This window comes from Chelonoidis abingdonii, chromosome 1 (genome assembly GCF_003597395.2).
Source record: "Chelonoidis abingdonii isolate Lonesome George chromosome 1, CheloAbing_2.0, whole genome shotgun sequence".
Classification (NCBI taxonomy): domain Eukaryota; kingdom Metazoa; phylum Chordata; order Testudines; family Testudinidae; genus Chelonoidis; species Chelonoidis abingdonii.
In genome coordinates this window covers 149,888,028-149,907,845 of record NC_133769.1, presented here as the reverse complement: position 1 = coordinate 149,907,845, position 19,818 = coordinate 149,888,028, and the positions used below count along the sequence as shown (strand labels likewise).

General features: G+C 46.7%; 1 long non-coding RNA gene across 1 annotated transcript; it reads right to left on the bottom strand.

The window, feature by feature from the left end:
* Nucleotides 1–400: 400 nt before the first annotated feature.
* On the bottom strand, nt 401–994 carry LOC142047568 (uncharacterized). The gene is made up of 2 exons (XR_012656873.1): nt 680–994; nt 401–558 (listed from the first exon to the last, which is right to left on the bottom strand). It is a non-coding gene; the product is annotated as an uncharacterized LOC142047568 (long non-coding RNA).
* Nucleotides 995–19,818: the final 18,824 nt, after the last annotated feature.

The following is a 19,818-nucleotide window of genomic DNA, read 5'->3' as shown; positions in this document are numbered from 1 at the left end:
TGAGCCTGTGTGTCCTGCATGGATCTCCCAAGGGAGCTGTCCTATCCCATTTCCTCTTACCCAGAGGATTGGGCCTTAATCCCCTCCTCATTCCTGTAGGTACCCATATAGTATTGACATAGATTGTGACTTCCTCTTCCTCTCCTCCCTATTACTGCACTGGCTGTGGGTAGAGATGCAGGGGGAAGCCCCTCTCTGGGAAGAGAGTTGCAGTAACAAGGGGAGGAGGTTTTTGCTGGGGAAGGAGGTGACTCTGAAGCACTGTGTCTAGGCTGCTGGCACAGAAATACACAGCCGAGTCCTCTGGCTCCATGGGTGAGATGTCCAAGTGAAGGAGCTCAGTCTGCGGACTTTTAGCTTGGAATCGATCAGTGACATTGCCTTTGTCTATTTGTTCTCCATTAACAAAGAGGAAGAGCAGCTGCAAACCCTGTCCTGGGTCCTGCCGGTACCAGAACATGTTGTTATGCCCATAGGTTTGTTTACATATGAGGTGGGCTTGGTGTCCCTTTTCCAGGACCAGACTCGGGGTTTGGTTGATCTGAGCACCTGAGCATCCTGTGAGGGAAAGAGACAAAACATGTGAGATGGTGACAAAAGAAATGTCACAGAGGTAAATGTTCAGAACCGTGTCCTGCAAACACAGGGATGGGGATTCACCTTTCAGCCAAAGACTTACTTGCTGCCATGAAACAGATGAACAGATACCAGACCATTTGCATACCCATCTCTGCCTCACTAGCAGGGATGTTCCCCCAGCACTGCCCTTTATACAGCTTTGCTCTGTAGGACTGGTTCTTCTCCTACACCTGGAGACAACAGAAGAGATCTGTTTGTGGTTTGGCTCCAGGCTCCGACACCCACAGACACAACAGCTGAACCAGAGGGGCCTGCGCACATTCCTCCCTGCCTGGGAGCAAGTGATCTTGATTCACAGCTGAGACACAGATCATCTGCAAGTCAATAGGCCTATGTCACATGACTACAGGGATGACTTCACAACACCCTCAATGATCATCTGAGCAGAAAGATCAACCACTAAAAAGAGCTTTTTGAATAAGCTCTGACTCCACCCTCTTGAGTGACATACATTAATGAGGAGATGGTGGGTGGATGTGTCAAGCATAGATGTAGCCTGCACTAGTGCTGCCTGTTTCTTCATTCCTGTTTCAGGCCTGTACTCTTCCGCAATCTTACTCTTTGCCTGTACATAGGGAATAATACAGAGAAATGATCACACTGACTAAATAGCCACACCCTTTGGCACAGCAAAGACCACAGTAGATCACAGTTGCCATGATGTCTGTGCTGCTGTTGTGACATTCATTATTTAGCCATTGATAAACCAATTCCAGGGTGACCGTAGGAGTCAAGGCTTATGTGCTTGTTTGTGTGAGAATGAAATTCCTGCGACATATACTTTGTGCAAGGAGTGTGTCTGTCTCCAAGTGCAGTCAGTGACCTTTCCCCTACTATTTATACACACAGCAGGGGAATATCTGCACTGTGATTCCATCCATTGATTATCATGAACTAGTTTTAGGAGCTTTTCATTATATCTGCATCTCCAAACTTGCAAACTCTCCAGTCAGAAAAAGAAACCATGCTCTGTGAATCTCCCTATCTCTCCTTCATCCAGCCATTCTCCTCCACACCCAGTCACTGGCAGTGTGTTAGGCCCTCCTGTATTTAGGTCCAACCTCTTGGTTTACTCTGTTACTGCTTTGTTTTGTTGGTGCTACATCGCCCTCCAGTGGCCGTAGCCTAGAACGTTAATAGAAGGTAGTCCTGGTAATCTAGGCCCTTTCTTTTTCTCCATTCATGGGAATCCAAAGCACCGTAGGCACTGTGGGGTTAATTAAATCCCAGCAGTGCAGGTGAACACAAGGTTGTCAATGCAAAATGAAGGTTTAAAGTCCCCCATAATGAGCCTGTTCATAATACAATACATGGAGTCTGGATGTGTGTTGGGCAGGGGGAGGAAAGGGCATTTATTCATGTAATAGTTTATGCCCTGAATAAGGAGGATCAATGGTCCCAATAATTGTTGCTTTCTATCTAGCGCCAATGTCAGTGCTATCTGCATGCTTAGATGCATGATGGAAAACCATTATACCGCCCTGGCAATGAGCGATGGGGAATCACTCCCAAAGTTGGAGGAGAAGAAGCCCTGTACCCCCAAGGCTGGGAGGATCACAGCTACCACTCCTAGGAGGATACGTAGGATAGTGGTGACTGGTGAATCTCTTCTGAGGGGGACAGAGGCACCCATTTGTTGCCCTGACATGGTATTCCAGGAAGTATGCTGCCTGCTAGGGGCCCATATCTGAGACGTTACAGAGGGATTGTCGAGGATCATCTGGCCCTCTGACTACTACCCTATGCTACTCATCCATATGAGCACTAATGATTCTGCAAGGTCTGATCCTCAGCAGATCAGAAGTGACTACAGGACTTTGGGAGTAAGATTGAAGGAGTTGGGAGCACAGGTTGTATTCTCTTCGATCCTTCCAGTCAAGAGTATGATCCCAGGCAGAGACAGATGCATTCTGGAGGTGAATGCCTGGCTGCGAGGATGGAATTGCCAGGAGGGCTTCAGCTTCCTTATCCATGGGATGCTGTTCCAGGAAGAAGGACTGCTAAGCAGAGATAGGGTCCACCTATCAAGGAAGGGGAAGAGCATATTTGGATACAGACTGGCCAACCTAGTGAGGAGGTTTTAAACTAGGTTTGAAGGGGGCAGGTGACCAAAGCCCAAAGGTAAGTCAACAACATGGAGACCTGGGAGAAGGGTTGGAATTTGGGGGAGTCATGGGCTGTTATAGCAGGGATAAAGGAGACACAAGACAAAACTGGAAATAACAGTAAATAAACACCACTGTGACATAGCTGGCATCACGAGACTTGGTGGGATAATATGCATGACTGGAATATTGGTATAGAGGGGTACAGCTTGCTCAAGAAGGGCAGGAAGGGAAAAAAGGAAGGAGGTGTTGCCTTATATATTAAAAATGTACACACGTGGACTGAGGTTAAGATGGAAATAGGAGACAGACATGTTCATAGTCTCTAGGTAAGGATAAAAAGGGTAAAAAATGAGGGTAGTGTCATGGTAGAGGTCTACTACAGGCCACCTAAACAGGAAGAAGAGGTGGATGAGGCTTTTTTTAAACAACTAACAAAATTATCCAAAGCACATGACCTGATGCTGATGGGGGACTTCAACTACCCAGACATCTGTTGGGAAAATAACACAGCAAGGCACAGATTATCCAACAAGTTCTTGGAATATATTGGAGACAATTTTTTTTTTTATTTTCAGAAGGTGGAAAAAGCTACTAGGGGAGAGGCTATTCTAGATTTGATTTTAACAAATAGGGAGGAACTGGTTGAGAATTTGAAAGTGGAAGGCAGCTTGGGTGAAAGTGATTGTGAAATGGTGGAGTTCATGATTCTAGGGAATGGTAGGAGGGAGAACAGCAAAATAAAGACAATGGATTTCAAGAAGGTTGACTTTAGAAATCTCAGGGAGTTGGTAGGTGAGATCCCAAGGGAAGCAAGTCTAAGGGGAAAAACAACTGAAGACAATTGTCAGGTTTTCGAAGCAACATTATTAAGGGCACAAAAGCAAACTATCCCACTGCATAAGAAAGATCATAAGTATGGCAAGAGACTGTTCTGAGGCCACGTCTACACTACGGGATAATATCGAATTAGCTAAAATCGGTTTTATAAAACTGATATTATAAATTCGATTTCATGCGGCCACACTAGGCACAGTAATTCGGCGTTGTGCGTCCATGGTCCGAGGCTAACGTCGATTTCTGAAGCAAGGTTGCATGTTTGGTAGCTCTTCGTAGACTATCCCAAACTACGAGCAAGTCCCACCCGCAGTCAGGCGAGACGATGCGCTAGAATCATATTGTCGGGGTGGTCGGATAGATGTCAGTCGAGATCCATCGTTATCCTCTGGGAAAACAATCAGCGGTGGCACAATCCCTTTCTCCGCGCGGTTTTCCCTGATGCCCTGGCAGACCCATACGGCACGGCAACCTTGGACCCGTTCAGACTTTTTTTTTTCCGGGCACAGTATGTTACTGGATGCCGTGGACAGAGAGGCAACTCCAAGCGCTAACAAACACAGCAGCATCACTTGCTTTTGCAATGAATAGCGAGATGTTACCGGTCGTTCTGTCCCGACGTCTACTGCCGAGAAAACTGGCGATGAGAATGACGGTATCTGCTCCCCCTCTGTATCTGTCCCAGCTGCATCATGAGTGCCCCTGGCTGAATCTGCCGGGGCAAACAGAACGCCAAGAAGCAAATTGGGATTGACTCACTTAGGGACTGAGTCAATCCCATACCTTATGTTTTCTAAAAAATAGAGTCAGTCCTGCCTAGAATAAAGGGACAAGGGTATTTAGAGGACCAGTGTATCAGAGGCAACAGCTGCTCCATTTCAGTCATTCCACCGGGGGGTGCCCCGCAACAACTTCACCCTTACTTCCCTCACTCGCCCCAACCTTCCTGGGTTAAGTGGAGTCTTGCACCGTCCTACTGAACTTCAATCCTATTTACTTCAGACCATTTTCTCAGTTGTCCATTTCATTTTGAAAATTTTATCATACTCTCCAAGCACTGCAAACCCTCCCAGCTTATCATATGCAAACATTATAATGTATCGTCTAGCCTTTATCATATATCAAAGAAAGATAGAACCAGAACCAGACCCAAACGATGACCCTTGGGACCCCACTCATATGCCCTTCACATGACTTGTAACAATTGATAACTACTCCTGGGAATGGTTTTCCAACAGTTTGCCACCACTTATATTAGCTCCATCTAGTTCATTTCGTAGTTTGTTTATGAAAAGTCTATCAAGAGTAATCAAAACTTACTAAAGTCAAGAATATACCACATCTACTGCTCCTCATCCACCCAAGACTTGTACCCTGTCTAAAGAAAGCTAATCAGTTGGTTTGACATGAATTTCGTCTGACAATCCTCTCAGACTGTTTATTATCACCTTATTATCTTTCTAGATGTTTGCAAGTTGATTTCCTTAATTTTGCTCCATATCTTCCAGGTATAGAAGTAAGCTGATTGTGTCTGTGATCAGGTTGTCCTTACTTCCCTTTTTGTAGATTTGGCTCTATATTTCTCTTCCAGTCTTCTGAATCTCTCCTGTCTCATGACTTTAGTTAACAATAATTGCTAATGGCTCAGATATCTTCCTCAGTCAAGCTCCCTTGAGTATCCAGGATGCATTTCATCAGAGGCCCCTGATGACTTTGAAGACATCTAACTTGTCTAAGTAATTTTTAACTTGTCTTTCCCTATTTAGCCTCTCTGGATCCTACTCTTTTGTTGGCATTCACTAATTAATGTTCCAATCACCACCCGAACTTTCTTTGGTGAAAACCAAAACAAAGAAGTTCATTAGGCACCTCTGCCATTCCAATGTTTCTTGTATTGTTCCCCTCCCCCCCATGAATAATGGCCTATCCTGTCCTGGTTTCCTCTTGCTCTAATGTTATGTAGAATGTTTTCTTGTTCCTTTATGCCTCTAGCTAGTTGATCTCATTTGTTTACCTTGGCCTTTCTAGTTTTGTCCTACGTACTTTGTATTTGTTATTTTCACCTTGTATAACCTATTTTTCTCTTTGTAGGACTCTTCCTGATTTTTAGACATTGAAGCTTCCTGGTTAAGTCAGGCCTGGTCTACACTTACGCGGTTAAATCGTTTTAAAGAGCATTTAAATCGATTTTAACGCCTGTACCACCACACACAACCTCTTTATCGATTATAAAGGGCTCTTTAAATCGATTTCTTACTCCTCCCCGACGAGAGGAGTAGCGCTAAAATTCGATATAACATATCGGATTACCGTTAGTGTGACAAGAAATCATGTTATTGGCCTCCGGGCGATATCCCACAGTCACCACTGACCCTCGGACAGCAATCTGAACTCGGGGATGCAGCGGCAGGGTAAACAGGAAAAGCCCCGCGAACTTTTGATTAACCATTCCTGTTTGCCCAGCGTGGAGCTCTGATCAGCACGGGTGGCGATGCAGTCTCAAATCCAAAAGAGCTCCAGCATGACTGTACGGGAGATACTAGATCTGATCGCTGTTATGGCGCAGACAAATCTGTCGTATCAGAGCTCCGTTACAGAACACAAAATGCCAAGCGTTTTGAAAAAAAATCTCCAGGATACACAGCGCTGCGTGACAGCGGTAACGGGAGCCAGAGACTCAAATGGACTTCATGGAGGAGGGGTACTGAGGACTCTATGCTACCACAGTCCACAGCAGGTCTTCTGAAAAGTATTTGCATTCTTGGCTGAGCTCCCAATGTCTGTTAGGTTCAAACACAGTGTCTGGTGTGGGTTCAGGGAAATAGCTCCTCAGTTTTCTTCCCCCCCACCACCACGTGAAAGAAAATCATTCTTGACTACTTTCAATGTCACCCTATGTGTACTGATGCTGCTGGTAGATGCGATGCTGCAGCGGGTTGAAGAGCAGTATCCGGTCCTCTCCCCCTCCCCCTCCCCGGTGGTAGAACAGGCAATAGGACTAGTAGCCGTCTCATGAATATCTAATATTGTTGACATCGAGGCAGTAGATAGGACAGAACAGCTATAACCCGCTTCATCATTAGCAACTGGGGCTTCAGCCCCCTCCCTCCTGTGTAAAGAAAAGATTCTGTCTGCCTGGACTGTCATAGCGCAGCATGCTGGTCCTCCCCCCACACCGTTTAATGGTCCTGGCCTGGACTATCATCGCGCCGCGGGAGGCTGCCTCCCCTCATTTTACTGTCACTAACACCAGTTTCTATTCCTGCATTTCCTTTATTACTTTATGACACAAATGGGCAGGACACTGCCACGGTATCCCGGAAGGTTTGGGGGAGTCGAGGGAAGTAGGGTGAGAGTTGTTGCGGGGCACCCCCCGGTGGAATACTGAATGGAGCAGCTGTGCCTCTGATACACTGGTCCTCTAATACCCTTGCCCCTTTATTCTAGGCAGGACTGACTCTATTTTTAGAAAAATAAGGTGAGGGATGACTCAGTCCCAAGTGAGTCAATCCAATTTTGCTTTTGCGTTGTTGTGCCCGGCAGATTAAGCCAGGGCACTCATGATAGCAGCGGGACAGTACAGAGTGGGAGAGAGAGAACCGTCATCTCATCGCCGTTTTCTCCGGCAGCTAGACGCGTACAGAACGACCGGTTAACCATCTCTGCATCATTGCAAAAGCAAGTGTAATGCTGCTGTGTAGCGCTGGAGTAGCGCCCTCTGTCCACGGCATCAGTACACATAGGTGCCGAAAAAAAAAAGTCTGAACGGGCTCCAAAGGTTGCCTGTTGCTATGGCGGTCTGCCAGGGCAATTCCAGGGAAAAACGGCCGGAGAAAGGATTGTCAGCTGATGTATTTCCCAGAGGAAGAATGACTGACGACATTTATCCAGACCACCCACGACAATAATGATTTCAACCAGATTCCAAGGCGGGGGAGACTGCGGGAACTATGGGATGCTACGGAAGAGCTTACCCACAATGCAACTAACAGTTTTCAAGTATATAAAAGGTTGTTACAAGGAGGAGGGAGAAGAATTGTTCTTCTTAACGTCTGAGAATAGGACAAGAAGCAATGGACTTAAATTGTAGCAAGGGAGGTTTTGGTTGGCCGTTAGGAAAAACTTCCTAAGTAGCAGAGTGGTTAAGCAATGGAATAAATTGCCTAGGGTGATTGTGGAATTTCTATCACTGGAGATTTTTAAGAGCAAGTTAAATAAATACCTGTCAGGGATGGTCTAGATAATACTTAGCCCTGCCAGGAGTGCAGGGGACTAGACTAGATGACCTCTCGAGGTCCCTTCCAGTCCTATGATTCTATGCAGATCCATAGCTAGTGCCACTGTCAAGGCTGCTATTACTCATAGTTTTGAAAATTATTTGTCTTTGATGTCAGGTGCTGTCGGAGCTCTCAGCATCTCTCTCTCTCTCTTTCTTCCTCCCCTCCTCCTTTCCTCAGTTTCTCTCTCTTTCTCAAGGGAGAACAGATGTGTGCTTGAGTTCTGGATCCCCTCATCACACTGCTTGCTCACAGGCAGCACAAAAATCGGTAGCTGCATCCTGAGATGCCATCTTCTTTTTAGTTATAGCAGACAGCCCTTCTTGTTCTCTTCTGTTCAGAAACTTGCTCTGTGACATTGCACCCTATAATGCTTTATAGAAATATGTTTATGAGTGTAAATACAACATAACCGGAATATGTTTTATGCTAGATATGCCATGTAACATATCACTGCAAAGGTTATGAGCTACTGGATATATTCATCCAATTTGTATGCATGTATCATCTTTGTATTCGAAGTTATGAATATTGGCTATGTACTTGTTTGATTTTAAGTAGCCTCAGTGAAGCATTGGTCAGCTTCTTAAGAAAAGACTATTCTCAGTAAGTGCCCAATCAAGAAACACTTAAGCTGACAATGAATGTTGAGTGATGTCAATTCACATTTGAGCTTTCCTTGGAATGTGTCATCAGCTTGGAAAGAACTGAATCAAGCATGGACATGTGACTTGCCCATGTGACTCCAAAAGTCCATCTGGTAACTGGATTCTGCATAGGAGAGGAGAAGGGGTTTCCACCCATGAGAGAGACTATATAAGCCCCTGGGGAAACCCCTCCATTTTGTGTTCAGCTGGCTCAAGAAATGGCCTATCCACTCCAAAGGATACCTGGAAGACACTGGAACACGGAGCAGTAACCACGGGAGGTGTGAGTGATTGCTGGACCCAGACTAGAAGGAAGGAGGCTAGTCTGTCAAAGAAGCTGATTATCCTTATCACTGAGGATGAGATTTACCTGCATTTAGTTTCCTACTGTATTAGGTTTAGACTTCTGTGTTTTATTTTATTTTGTTTGGTAATTTACTTTATTCTGTCTGTTATTACTTGGACCCACTTAAAGCCTGCTTTTCATAATTAATAAAATCACTTTTTAGTTATTAATTAACCCAGAATAAGTATTAATACCTGGGGGGAACAGGCAGCAGGTTACACATGAAGCTGCTGCTTCTCAGAGCCACGTTGCTACCTCTTTCCACCCAGGATTTGTAACCAAGCAGTGAGAATATGCATGCTGTTAAGCTTAATGGGAAAGTACTCCTAGGAGTGAGGGACATGGGTGCAGAGATTTCTGTGATCAGGAGGGACCTGATACAAGAGAAGGATTTGTTACCAGGGAAAATGGCAGAATTAGAGCTGGTGGGAGATTACTTTCTCAAACAAGGCAAGGTACTGAAGTCACAAGCTGGCAGGGAAAACAGGCTCAGAGGTAGTCTAGGCACATCAGGAGGCAGTCCCAAAGGGGTTTCTGTGATCCAACCCATCACAGCTCTCCTTGTAGCCCTTCACACAGACAGGTGGTAATGCAATGATATCAGTAGCTATTTACTTCAGCATTTCTCCCTGGGTTTGCTGGTACCATACATGTTTGTGTGGGCAGTGTTGTTCTGGTAACAACTCATGGTCACAGCCTCCCCAGATTTCTAGATTGCTACTTTTGGCCACTGCAAGATGCAGTCTCCGACCTCAGCACCTGTGAGAGCAAAAGTTAAAAGAACAGAAATATATTAGACTGGCACCAAAGGGTCCTCCACTTCCTCTGTCCATACTTAGGGTCATGGATGGTGGGTATCATAGGCAGGGATAGGCTGTGCCTTACCAAACAGCCTAGCATTCCCTGCCCATGCTCCGTCACAAGGCCACACCCACTCCTGTGGTTCCCAGCACTCTGCCTTGGCTGATCCAGGCTGGCTACGGCTGCCTAGCCTGCCTCCCACAGGGAGTCAGGGTGGCTCGGGTTGGGGCTGTGCCGCCTGGTAAACGGGCTGGACAGGCTGCCCAGCCTCCTAGAACAACAGGACTGGCCATGCCACCTGGCAGCCCAGAGCACTGGGACCAGTAGTGCTGCCACCCGGCCAACTGGGGCAGGCTTCGCTGCCCAGAGCACTGGGGCTGAGGTCTTGCTCCCTGGCTGACCAGCCCTGACTGGATGTGCTCTGGGCTCCTGCAGGGAAGGGTGGGCAGATGGAGGGGCAGATGAGGAGGGGTGGGGCCTTTGGCACAAGGGGAGCAGCTGGGGCCTAGCCTCCCCCAACGGCGGGGTCACCGGCTACCCAGGTTTAGGGTGTTCATCAGCTGCAGAAAAACTGTGCTGCTTCACCCCCAGGGCAGTCTGGGATTTCTGGGGCCTTACCAGATATTGGAAGGAGCAGAATTTTCAGCATTTCAAACAACAAATGTTCTTTAACACCTAGATTATACTAAGGTAACAGGAAGTGAACAGAGGCCAATTCACCACTCACTGCTGTGACATCCAGCCCATGTTTCACCACTCAGTCACTATGAGTAGTTACTGACAACCAATTTAATCAAACAAAAGGTTCTTTTGATCTATAAGATGGATAGAAAGCTGGCTAGATCGTCCGGCTCAATGGGTAGTGATCAGCGTCTCGAAGTCTAGTTGGCATCTGACAACAACCGGAGTGCCCCAGGGTCAGTCCTGGGGCCAGTTTTGTTCAACATCTTCATTAATTATCTGGATGATGGGATGGGTTGCACCCTCAGCAAGTTCACAGATGACACTAAGTTTGGAGGAAGAGGTAGATATGCTGGAGGGTAGAGATAGGGTCCAGAGTGACCTAGACAAATTGGAGGATTTGGCCAAAAGAAATCTGATGAGGTTCAACAAGGACAAGTGCAGAGTCCTGCACTTAGGAGGGAAGAATCCCATTCACTGCTACAGGCTGGGGACCAACTGGCTAAGTAGCAGTTCTGCAGAAAAGGACCTGGGGGTTACAGAGAATGAGAAGTTGGATATGAGTCAGCAGTGTGCCCTTGTTGCCAAGAAGGCTCATGGCATATTGGGCTGTATTAGTAAGGGCATTGCCAGCAGATCGAGGGACATGATCATTCCCCTCTATTCGGCACTGGTGAGGCCACACCTGGAGTACTGCGTCCAGTTTTGGTCCCCCCACTACAGAAAGGATGTGGACAAATTGGAGAGAGTCCAGCAGACGGCAATGAAAATGATTAGGGGGCTGGCGCACATGACTTACGAGGAGAGGCTGAGGGAACTGGGGTTATTTTCTCTGCAGAAGAGAAGAGTGAGGAGAGATTTGATAGCAGCCTTCAACTATCTGAAGAGGGGTTCCAAAGAGGATGTATCTAGGCTGTTCTCAGTGGTGGCAGATGGCCGAACAAGGAGTAATGGTCTCAAGTTGCAGTGGTGGAGGTCTAGGTTGGATATTAGGAAACACTATTTCACTAGGAGGATGGTGAAGCTCTGGAATGGGTTACCTAGGGAGATGGTGGAATCTCCATTCATAGAGGTTTTTAAGGCCCGACTGGGATGACTTAGTTGGGGTAGGTCCTGCTTTGAGCAGGGGCTGGGGCTAGATGACCTCCTGAGGTCTCTTCCAACCCCAATCTTCTATGATTGTAAATCATCCCTGATCACCTCCCCTCCAGAACTAAACAGCCTAAGGGATCCTAAGGGATGGCACAGATTTGGTCCCAGGGCTGATAGTTTCCAAGCTGGGACTAAACAAATCAATAGGGTTTGATGCCCCACCTTTCCTCGACTGCATTGTCGGCCCATCCATTTCAGAGAGCACCGAATCCCATTCACACCAAAGTACTTTGGACAATAATTCCCTGTTACTAGCACTTGTCAAGATGCAATCCACCCAGAGTGCTTCCTACCTGCAGAGTAGGTGGCCCTCAAACTCTCCCACTTCCAGTGGGGAGAATTTCAACAGGAACTGCTGCTTCTTCCCGGCTGGGATGATGCCACTGCTGGGTTCCACAGAGAATGGAGGGAGAGCAGCAACAGCACACAGGAAGGATGAGACACTCTCCAGAACACTGCCTAGCTGGCTAGCGGGTTGACTGCATGGTATTTTGGTGGAGGCAGCAGATGTGGCAGATGGGAACTCTCCTGTGGTAAGGAATGGGTGGTTAGGTCAGTTTCACTGGATTTGTCTTTGAGGATGAAATCTCTTGTTCTGAGCTCAGACCCCATGATTCAGTATGATGGACAGAAGGCCGAGGATATTTGGTTTAAAGACCACACAAAGGCTATCCCCCTTCGCAAGCCCTTTCCAAGAATGATTCCAACCAGGGTTAGTGAAAGGTGTAATGTAGCTTCATGTCATCACTTCTGCACTGCCTCTTCCTAACTCCTCATATGCTGAAAAAGATCCAGAAAAGTTCCATATAAGGGCATGAAATCAAAATGCTGAAAGACACCCCATCACACTGGTCTGAACGTGGTGCCCAAAGACCACTGTGACCAAGGCTATGTATCAGAGGGGTAGCCATGTTAGTCTGCATCTGTAAAAGCAGCAAAGAGTCTGGGGCACCTTATAGACTAACAGACGTATTGGAGCACAAGCTTTCGTGGGCGAACACCCACGTTGTCAGTACCTATAAGGGCCATATCATGCCCTCATTTACATCCATGCCTGGTTAGTAGGGTTGCACAGATGAATCTGAGGGCAGAATGTGGCTCATTTTGTGTATGTGCTTTCAGCTGAAAAGGTAGGCAGACATTAAGTGATCAAGAAACAGCATTCGTGCATATTGCAGTGTCTGGTCTTCTCTCCCTCTGTTTATCAAGCTTGCACAGCCAGCCACAGCCATCAAACCACAAAGCAGGGGCATAATGGAACAGCCCAATGGTCCAGAGCACTCTGACTCAGGGCATGGCCACTGCCAGATGTTAAATTCCTTCAGTACATCGATTTATACATTACACTGTGGGAGAATTTCCTTCCTGACTCATCTGGTGATGAGTTTATGCCTTGAGGCATGAGGATTGAGAGTGCTTATTTCCATCCTAGCGAATTTAACTNCTCCACCAAGATTTGAAAGTATCTTGTCCCCCTATTGGTCCTCTGGTCAGGTGTCAGCCAGGCTCACTGAATTTCTTAACCCTTTACAGGTGAAAAAGACTTTAACCCTTAAGTATCTGTTTATGATAGGGCCCCTGAAATTGCTTTGCCCCAGGCCCCTGAATGCTCTGGGTGGCCCTGTATTCAGCAAACATCTTCTACACTAATGCTACATTTCAGATGCTAAACAAAGTAAAACTGCATCATCTTGGAGTTAGCAAAGTATACCAGAGACTGTTTCTTACCAGCCAGCAGCTGGAAGCCAAGGAAGACACCCAATGCCCTCCACACGGCATCTGCAGCAAAAACAAGCCAGAGTGATGATTCCCAGTAATTGAACAAGGTGCTGCATGCCTTTCAGGAGGCGGAGCTCTGTAAAACTGCTCAAGGGGTGATCATGAGGCAGAGCACATATTGGAGGGGGTGATGCATCCAGAACAAGTTGGCAGCCATGTTGTGTTCCATTTAGGATAGAACTTAAAACCCAGATCCACGCACCCCAGAATTATGGTGGTTAGACATTTGTATGTGAAGTGTTCACCTTAAGCCCATCTCCCACTACAAAAAGCTTGCTGATGCTTCATATTAAAGAGTGTCAATATTTTGACATTAGGGTTTCATGATCTTGATAGTGAGCTTTCTGGGAAATGTCAGTTTTCTGCTCAGTCAGTGTGCTGGCCAAGTGATGATCTCTTTCTGCTCTCTAAAACTCCTTTGCAGTTCCAGTGAGAGAAGTCACATGACCCTGTTTGTAGCATTACTGGCAAAGGACAGCTGCCATGTTCCATCCCTGTATTGGCTTCATGTTGGTGATAGGTGACAATTTCCTAGTTAGAATGCACCACCCTTTTGCAAGATATCAGAGAAATGTGGGAGTTTTTATAAATTTGCATCTGCAAACGCTTGGGGTTTACAATAAGTCAAGGACACCCTACTCTATGAATCTCCCCATCTCTCCTGTGTCCAGACATTCTAATCCAAACCTGGTCACTGGCTGTGTTTTACAGGGGCAAAGCTAGAGACAAAATAGACACAGCCAGGAAGGCTGTTGACTCTTTCTCTGATTTTACTCTTTGCTACTTTGTTTTGTTAGCACTATGTTGCCCTCCAGTGGCATGGCCAAGAAGGCTAATAGAAGACAGTTCTGGTAGTCTAGCTTCTTTCTTCTTTTCCTTTCCTGGAAATCCAAAGCATTGTACCCCCAGGGGAGTTAGTTCAATTCCAGCAGTATAGGCAAAGACAGGATGCACTGTCTGTGAGAGTGGCTAGTGCTTAAAGGAAGATGTTAGGCCCCCATAACTAACCTCTTTTCACAATGCTATATGTGAAATGGAGATATGTTTGTGTGAAGGGACTATAATTCATTAAATATTAAATATTTATTTCTGTCCCCAGGTCCTGAACAGCTTATGCCCTGAGTAGGAGCATCAATGGCCCTGATGATTGTTACTCCCTGTCTGTCTAGCACCTGCTCAGTGTTATTTGAGTGCTTAGATGCAGATCCATAGCTGGCATCACTATCAAGGCTGCTGTTGTTCATAGTTTTGAAGGCCGTGAGTCTTTGATCTCAGCTGCAAGTTGATCTCTCTCATACACTCTTCTCCCCCACCCCTGTGATATCTCTCATCAAGGGGAGGACAAGTTTTTGCTTGAGTCACTGATCCGCTCACAGCAGTGTGTGTCACTGGCAGCACAGAAATAGGTGGCTGCATCCCTGGCTATCACTTTCTTCACTGTCATGACAGACAGCCTCTCTTGTTCTCTGCTGATTCCGAACTTGCTCTCATTGAAGCCTTTCTCATAAGAGGGACTTAACCCAGTATGAATAATGGCTAATAACTTCAAACCTTCTCCCTGAAATTGCTGGTACCAGAGCATGTTTGTGCGGGTAGTGCCATTCTGGTAACAGTTCATGGTCACAGCCTCCCCTGGTTTCTGGATTGCTGATCCTGGCCACTGCGAGATGAGGTCTCCAATCCCAGTACCTGTGTGAGTGATGTGGAAAGGAGCAGAGATTCATTAGCCAGGCACCAAAGGGTCCTCTGCCCAACGCCACCCCTGTCTGTGCACAGCCATGCTGCTGTACCCCCCATTACAGGTTGGGAGTTCTGGATTCTTACTAGGCAACAAAAGGAGAAGAATTTTCAACATCTCTAGCAACAAATGTTACGGGATTGGTTCCTATAGCACTTGAATTTTGCTAAGGCAACAGGAAGTGATTAGAGTGCAATACTCCTCCCACTGCTGCCACTTGGCTTTGAAAAATGTGTCAGGGAAGAAAGAAATGACAGTTTTTCTCAGATATTTACCTCTATATTACAGCCTTCCCAATGAGTCTTTTAACCCAAGGCCTGAGCATTCATGGGGGTTAAAGATTCCAGAACATTCTGTCTACTGCTGTGTTTGCCTCCAGCAGATTCCTAGACAATTCCAACAGGGTTAAAGGTTTTTGTGTGTTCTCAAAATCACCCCTGCAATTTCATTGCTATACAGTATTCAACTTGATTTCCCATCCTATGCCAATGTCACGTACTGTACTGGCCAGAATGGCTGGCCTGTTCCTCCCCAGAAGTGAGTGAATGGTCCCTGTGTTCAGAGCCTGTAGAATTCCACGAGATCCTTTGGGATAAGAATTCATATTGGTATGTCAGTGATATTCACTCACTCTATCTATGAATGAGCTGGTCTAATGCAACCAAAACAGTATTCATAAATATTTATTCATCCGGTATTCTGAATGACTCATTGGTTTAACCATCCTTATGCAACCTATTTGCTCTCACTGAACATTCGGGCTGAAGAGCTTTTGTCTATATCAGTGGTTGAGGGGTGGTTGTTGTTAGGATACAGATATTCAAGCCTGTCTGCAAAGGCCTATACTTTAAGAATTTAGGTGTATTCTTATCACTTAGCTAGTTATCAGGGCCGGAGCAACCATTTAGGCGGACTAGGTGGTTGCCTAGGAGCCAAGATTTGGGGGTGCCAAAAAGTGGCGCCCCCCCAATTTTTTTTTAAGTGGTTGAGCAGCCGCTGCTGCTGGGACAGAGAGGGAGTCTGAGCTGCCGGCAGCAGCAGCACCCGGCAACCCAGGTTGTCCCCTGGGTCAGTATGCCTCCACAGTAGCCGGCAGCCCAGTGCCCCGCCCGGGTCAGGGCGCTGCCGCGGCAGCCAGCAGTCCAGGGGGTCCCCTGAATTAGGGCGCCTCGGCGGCAGCCCAGAGGTTCGGGCTTCCCACGGTGCGCTGACCCAGGGGAATCCCTGGGCTGCAGGCAGAGGCTCAGAATCCCTCTCCCTCCCAGAGCAGGGGCTCCAACCTATGCCATTTTTCTCGTTGCAGGCAGAGGCGCCGGTGGCTGGGCAGAGCTGGGCAGCTCTGCTTAGGGCACGTGGCAGGAGCCCTGTGAGGGCAGCGTGACACCAGGGCTTCTGGAGGAAAGTGGGGGCTGCCCCCTGGCTCAGTCTCCACGTCAGCCCCAGCGAGGGGCATGGAGAAGAAAAGAGCCTCAGCGGTGATCTGGTGGAACGGAGGAAGAAAGAGGACCCAGATGGTCATGCGTTGGGCAAGGTAAGCAAGTGCTTCCCCACAGCTTGGCCTCAGGTGCTTGCTCCTGCCCCTGGGTCCTTGGGGTCCGTCACTTCTGCTCGCCCTTGTGCCTGGATGGCTGGAGAGAACAGCAGCCTTGCGAGCTGAGCTGCCTCCAGTGCCAGGACCCGCCTGACCCCATCCCCCTAGATCGCGACGCCAGCCTGACCTAGCTCCGAGCCCAGTTCCTCTGAGCCAAAGAAACCCCTCATCCATCCCCCCCACAGCCTGACCCCTCAACTCCGAGCGCCAGTCCCTCTGAGCTGGAAACCCTGTGACCTCATCCTCCCACAAGCCAATACCCCGACAGCACGAGCCCGAATCCCGAGCTGGAAACCCCCTTTGACCCCAATCCCCCCCCACATGCCCTGACCACCAGCTCTGAGCCCAGTCCCTCTGAAGCTGGAAACCCCCTGAATCCATCCTCCCGACAGCCCTGACCCCAGCTACAGATGTGTCCCTAACACAGTATTGCCCTTTCCGCATCCTCTTGACTCTCCCAATTTCTGTGGCCAGTGGTGAGCGAAGCTTCTCGAAGCTCAAGTTGATAAAAAACATACAGCGAAACATCAATGTTGCAACAAAGAGTTGTTGGGCTATCTACTTGTCACTAGAACATGACATTGGCTCGCAGCATTGACTTGAGGAACTGTGGTTTCTAAATTTGCTAAAATTTTAAAGCACGGAAACATAAATTCTAAATTATAAACATGTTAATCTGTGACTGCGTATTGTGATTAATGTATGGATTTGGGGTAGGGGAAAGGCCAAATGGAAGTTTCACCTAGGGCCGCAAATACTCCTTGCATCCGCCCTGCTAGTTATAGAGGTGGTAGAAAAAGAAAGAATCAAAAATCACTGGTCGTGTCTGTGTAATGGCCTTCTTTACTGTGGCAGTCTGAGGCTTGGTTCTTTGGCTAAAGCAGCAGAAGGCAGCCATGAACAACTGGGAAGTGTAATGGTCACATCCTCACATCTAAACTAGTCAGCATGAAATAAGACATCTGGGCTGTTTAGGAAAGTGATAACCGATCTATCACCTCCAAGAGAAAGGGAAGAGCCCTAGAAGATGTAAAAGGAAACTTAGTTTTTGATAGCAATCCTGTCCTGAAAAAAACTCACTTATCAAATAGACACAGCTGAAAACCCTTATGTATGTATAGCTGTAGTGTGAAATCTCACTCTGTATGTTTTGTATGTTTATTTGCATGGTCTTTGTCTGGTTCTGTAATTGTTTCTGTGTGCTGTATAATTAATTTTGTTGGGTGTAAACCTATTAAGGTGGTGGGATATAATTGGTTAAATAACCAACCATGTTACAGTATGTGAGGATTGGTGAGTTAAATTTCAGTAACATGATTGGCTAAGGTATAGCTAAGCAGAACTCAAGTTTTACTATATAGTCGGCAGTCAATCAGGAAGTAAGGGTGGGGGGATGAGAACAGGGACTGGGGATGGAGGTGGCGGAATTGGAATCATGTTTTGCTAAAGGGGGAAAAGGGAACAGAAACAAGGACACAGGCAAGGCTCTGTGGTGTCAGAGCTGGGAAGGGGGACACTAAGGAAGGAAACTGAAATCATACTTGCTGAAAGTTCACCCCAATAAACATTGAATTGTTTGTGCCTCTGGACTTTGGGTATTGTTGCTCTCTGTTTATGCGAGAAGGACCAGGGAAGTGAGAGGGTGAAGGAATAAGCCCCCTAACAGCTGTGCTGAAGAAAAGCAGTTACATACATAGTCACATGCTTAGATGTAGGCAAACAGGAATCTTTGCATGTGAATGAGATTATTTACTCATTCTTATCATTCTTCATCCTTATTCTTTATTCTTCTTTTTAAAAACACTCATTCAGAGTGACAAGTTACATGCCATGAATCTAAATACAAGGCTGAAATACAGTCCACTGTTACCTCTATTTAGTTATACATATGTGTCTGACATACTGTTTGAGTGTTGCAGGTGTAAGCCAGAGTCTGAATGAGGTCTGCCCTGCCATTTATTATGAAATGGGGGAAAAGACTTCAGAAACAGTGCATCTATTTGCTTAGAGAGACCTATTTTGCCTAGGTGTTCAGCAGAGAGAGCTGCTTTGCCAAAGTGATCAATTTTGTCTGTTTTGGTTTAAAATCTTTTTAGTATTGAATGCTGTGAAAATGAAATGTTGTCATCCTTACTGTATGAGTAAAGGGCAGCAGAAGGGTGCTTGGCCTGTGCTGACTGAAGGGGTCTTTTTATACTGAACCACACTTAGTAAGCAGGGAGTTGGGATGCAAAATCCAAATGAAAGTCAGAACGGTGTTGGGGACAGTTGTTCCTATCTGGTGGTGCGAACTCTGTTTAAGAATCCTGCAAACCATTTGACCCTCTCCAGTGTTGTAAGATAGGGCAGTTGAGAGGTCTTGTTTCTGTTTAATGATTCCTAGAGCTGAAATCATTGGTAAGAAGGCCTAGAGACAGGCTTAGACCTGATGTGGGGACAGTGTTGCAGCATTGCTTTCATATTCACCCTTGAGATCCTAAACCTCTGAACATTACATTCACCCAAGAAAAAATGAGATGGGCAGTTAGAGAAAACATCAGATTTTCCACATGAGGCTGCATTTTGCTCAGCCTCACAAACAGCCTTCCTGAGCTGCCTGTCGTCTGTGTGGTTGGTTATCATTTCTGCTCAGTAACTGGAAGTGCTAACGGACACCTGGTGCCTCCTGGTCAGCTCTGAAAACCAACCTGTATCACTCGCTCAGCTCTAAGTTCATATTTTGCCATCAGTCCTAGTTTTTTCTAGCAGCTGCCTGGTGCTGAACCCACAATTTGATTCTTGCAAATTATTGCCTGGTGAAATCACAAACTGACTAGACTGTAGAAAAAAAGCAAACAAATAAGAGAAGCCAGAGCTGAGAAAAGTCTTTACAGAACATAGACCAATTCTTTGTCCATCCAAATGTTCAGTGTTTTTGTTAACTCTTGTTCTCACAGGAGTTTCCCCTGTTTCTGTGGTGGCCTCAGTACTGGTGTGTCCTGGATGGGAGCAGATGCACCACTACACACATGGGAGAATGGCTGAGCTCATGATATTCACCAGCTGACAGGAATCAGGAACAACTGTCCCATTCCCATTCTCCAAGCCAAAAAGGATATTGGATGCCAATCGCAGAGTAACCCATGAGGATGTACCATGTAGAGAGCCTCCTACCACTATGATAGAGAAAGCGCCATATACTTGTTCCCCCTCATGGTATCCTTTCTACCAGCTGTGCAAGATAGT